The sequence below is a fragment of the Pongo abelii genome, chromosome 23 (genome assembly GCF_028885655.2).
Source record: "Pongo abelii isolate AG06213 chromosome 23, NHGRI_mPonAbe1-v2.0_pri, whole genome shotgun sequence".
Lineage (NCBI taxonomy): Eukaryota > Metazoa > Chordata > Mammalia > Primates > Hominidae > Pongo > Pongo abelii.
In genome coordinates, this window is record NC_085929.1 from 25,690,411 (window position 1) to 25,694,889 (window position 4,479).

Sequence of the window (4,479 nt, forward strand, 5' to 3'; positions counted from 1 at the left end):
GCCTGGGGGTCTCAGGTCTCAGTGAATTGGGCCAGACCTACTCATGGGTTTGTTCGCAGTTATCCTGGGACTGGAGGAAGAGGGTGACACAGATGAAGAAGGGGTTTGTATCTCACTTTCCTGTCTGCCTGTATCAGTGTGTGTGGTGCTGCTTTCCCACACCTGACAGTAAGAGTCAGCGTTGTCCTCAGCCTGGGCCCGGCAGATGGTCAGGGTGGCTGTGTTCCCCGAGTTGGAGCCAGAGAATCACTCAGGGGTTTCTGAAGGCTTCGTGCTATTCTCATAGATGACCAGCACAGGGGTCTGGCCTGGCTTGTGCTGGTATCATTGAGCACTCTTATTGCTGATATCATTTCCCCCACAGGTGATCCTGGCTGGCGGTCCTGGGGCCACTGGCAGTGAGAGTGGCTGTGTCAGTTTATGAGCTGACACATAGGAGGCCCCAGAGCCTGGAGGGAGAGAAAGGACTTGAAACTGAAGGGCTCGTTCCAAGAATACCTTCCCACCTGCCTGGACTGTGAGTTCCTGGGATGAAAGGGCCCTCAGGGAACCAATGAGCACAGAACCACAGTGTGTGGGGATTTCAGCCCCACAAGGCCCTCCCTGTTGCAGCAGTGTCGTGAGCATCCTGCCCACCACAGGCGGGATCTGCTGAGCTCAGAGTCGAGGCCAGGCTGGACCCAGAGCCCTGGGGCTGAGTGGGTGGCTGGGGTCCCGGGAGCAGCACCTGTACAGTGAGCAAGGAGGCTGAAGAGGAGTGGGGTCCAGGCCATGGCTGAAGTGCCTCTGATGCTGCTTCTCGCGGCCCAGGCTGGGCAAGTTCCTCCCAGGCCTCTCTTATTCCATTGCTGAAGAGTGTGGCTCATGATGCAGATCAGCAGAGTCAGGGGCTGCTGGCGGAGGAGATTTGTGGTTTTCAGAAGGGCTCAGCCCCAAGGGACACAGAGAGGGGAAGGGGGAAGGGGCTGGAGACCCACCCTCAGCTCACAGAATTGTCCTTCCCATCCTTGTTTCATATTCTGTGTGCAGACTGTGTCCTGATCTCAATCCTGGGCTGTCCTGACCACACAGAGTTCACTCCTGAGTCTGCCTGCATTTTGACCCTATTTTACAGGTGACAATAGGAGGCTGTGACAGGTTCTGGGTCTTGCTCCAGAGCACAGGTCCTGAGCGGCAGTCCTTGAATAAAATTCCTTCCTTTGCAAATGCACATGAAACTTTTTAGGATCCATTTTTTAAGATCTGCCTTTGGTGTATAGCTCCTGGGACAGGTCATAGAAGCTGTGCCTCAGTATCCCCAATGTGCACTCAAGAGCCAGGTACAGATCTGGTGTTGAGGAAATGTTTGACAGTTACAGAGTTTTAGCATGGTTGGGGTGGCTGGGATGAAATGAAGTACAGTGCTTGGAGTGGCTCCAGAGGAATAGGAAAATTCTACCAGACCTGGAGGTGAGAGACACAGGCCAAAAAGTTTGTACATCAGTATCAAGGACAATACTCTAGAAAAAGAAAGACCTCTTTCCCTCCAGGTCTCAGGTCATGGTCACTGGTCCTCCCGGCATGTCAGCATCTCCCTGATGCCCAGGCCCCACCCCATCCCCAGGTGGCTTTGCCAGTTGTTTCTCTGTTGCCCTCTAGTGGCTACTCTATACTGGCTACTGGAGGTTCAGAGTCCTCCTGGGTTCAGGTATAGAGAACCTCGTGTTCAGGGCTGTGATTCAATGAGTGCTGAAATGCTCACCACAGGAGAGGAATTTCTCTTCTTCTTTGGTCCCTTTCTGCTCAACACTTGGCATGTGGGGCTTAGTGATCCATGACAAAAAGAGCACATCTATTTGTAGAAGGAGGCAGGACCTACCTTAGGCTCCCTGCACATATCTCTGGGTGGTGGTGATCATGGGGGTGGTTCCAGGGCTTGGACTGGTAGTCAAAGGATTCAGGGAATGGCTTTTACTAGTGCTTCTATAGGAAGAGGATCAACGTGGGGCAGTGTTGGCCGCAGCACCACAGTCAGACACAGAAGCACATGCACCCAGCAAATATTTATCCAGACCTCACTCTGTTCTTCCCCACAGTCCATCTTGGGAATTCAGCCAGAAAAAGATGCAGCCCCTGATGAACAGTGTTTCCCATAATGGGAGTGGTGAGTGGAGTGAAAACTGTATGTAGATCCAGGACACATTCTCCGTCAAATGGCCTGATATGGTTTGGCTATGTCCTTACCCAAATCTCATCTTGAATTGTAGCTCCCACAATTCCCGTGTGTCATGGGGAGGGGCCTGGCGGGAGGTAATTGAATCATGGGGGCAGGTGTTTCCTGTGGTGTCCTCGTGATAGTGAATAAGTCTCACAAGATCTGATGGTTTTATGAAGGGGAGTTCCCCTGACAAGCTCTCTCTTGCCTGCTGCCATGATTGTGAGGCCTCCCCAGCCATGTGGAACTGTGAGCCAATTAAACCTCTTTCCTTTATGAATTACCCAGTCTTGGGTATGTATTTATTACAAGCGTGAGAACGGACTAATACATGCTCCCTGTAAATCATTCCCTCTACTTATTAAAAACCAGTCTTGCTTTTCCCTGGTCCCACTCACCCAGGGGTGGCCACATGGCCCAAAGGTAGACCATGGGATGTAAGGGCCAGTTGGCTGGAGAGCTTCTCAGGAAACATTTGTTCTTGTGAAGGAAAGAAACAGACTGGATTTGTGCAGCACCTATCCATTTGAATATGGGGGGGTGTGATACCTGGAGCTGCAGTAGCCATCCTGAGGTCTTACGTCAACCCAAAGGAAAGTGAAGCCAAGGTTGTCAAAATGATAGAATAGGAATTTAGGGAGTGTTTGGGCCCCTCCTTATTAGTAAGTATCTGTACAGCAACAACCATCTCACTCCACTTTGTTTCTTTTTCTTTTAAGATGGTTTTATTTTATGTGCAAATAATGAACAGGTGTTGTACCCATAAATTCTACTTTCCAAAAACAATTAGGAGCTTAAAAAAAACCTCATACAATAAACTTTAAAAGTCATTGGGATTCCTCTGCTTCTAGATCATTGCTAGACTAGAAAAATAAAATTTGTTCTACCAGGAATCACAAGTTAGAACTGAGTATTCTCCAAAGTGCCGTTCCAGGCAAAGATTATTCAGTTCTCACCCCCAACGTTCACAACTACCTATCAGAACAGTAAAACCAGGTCAAAATAGTCCAGCATAATTAGGCTTCATCAAACAAAGCCATTATGCTCTTCTAAGATGCTAATAAACCCAAACAGGAAATACTAAAATCAAAATAAAAGATATTATTTGATGCTGTCATACAAACTATTAGTTCCTTGTTACATCCCCCCTTTGATGACAATAAACAGACTATTTTACTGCAAAGAATATTTTATTTTATACATCACAAGGCATGAATTGTTGCTTAGTTATTATACAAATGCTTAGTACCATTATCCAAATGGCATGACCATTTTATGTCCAAAAGTCACTTCTATAGTTATAAATAGAATTTTCATGATTTACATAAGTACATCTGTCGTGAAGATTTAACATTGAGATGCAAGCTAACGTGTAATATATGATGTTTTGTAGACTGCAATGTAGGAAAGATAGATTTTAATCACTTTCATATAAGTGACCTTATATAAAAAATAAACCAGTAATTAGCAGTTCCAAGTCTCCAAAGGACATTTTCAAATGTAGACATAGAAATGGTTACAGAGATTTTTTAAGAGGCATCTTCCATGTCCACATCCTGTTGTAATTGCTGTACCATTGCCTGCAAGAGGGACTCAGATTAAGATGGATGGTTTCTTGACTTCTATGATATCCTGAACTTTCCGCAGCTCTTTATTTTTCTTCAATCCGTTCATTATAAATTTATCTTGGTGCTGCTGTTCGAGCTCTTCAACTCTCTTCATGGCATCAATAGTTTTATTCCTTCACTCTCACTGGCATTAGGTGGGTTCATTTCTATGTTTTTCAAATTCTAATGAATTATGCGCTGGAAGCTCTTTACCAGTTGCTTTCTGGAATGTTTTTGTCCACCTGACCTTGTGAGGATTGTGCTTTTTTAAAAAAGTTTTTATGGCATTTAGATTTACAAAATCTGAACACTTTGTAATTGTTGTGGATGAACATCATGCCATGGCCAGGGTAGATGAGCCCTGAACAGAAATAATACCTTTCAGTATGCATGTTGAACCCACATGGGTCCCCACTGACCCAGACTTATTTTTGGAGAGAGAGAATAGCAACCTGCTGTTCATGTCTCTGTCTCTCATGTGTGTCATTGCAGAGAAAAAACATTTCTAATCAGTTCTGGAAATATTTGTCACAAGGAAATTGGTTAAAAATCATGGTCTTAGAAAAAGAAGCATGAAGTTTTAGCTGCTCTGCAGATAACTAATGGCGAATGTAGACAGGAGGTGTCAGGCAGGCTGCTGTGTAATCAGAGGTTGGGGCGCCTCCCTGAAGAGGTGTC

The 4,479-nt window shown here is 45.9% G+C and overlaps 1 pseudogene; it reads right to left on the reverse strand.

The window, feature by feature from the left end:
* Nucleotides 1–3,723: 3,723 nt before the first annotated feature.
* LOC100456820 (probable ribosome biogenesis protein RLP24) lies at nucleotides 3,724–4,193 on the reverse strand (annotated as a pseudogene).
* Nucleotides 4,194–4,479: the final 286 nt, after the last annotated feature.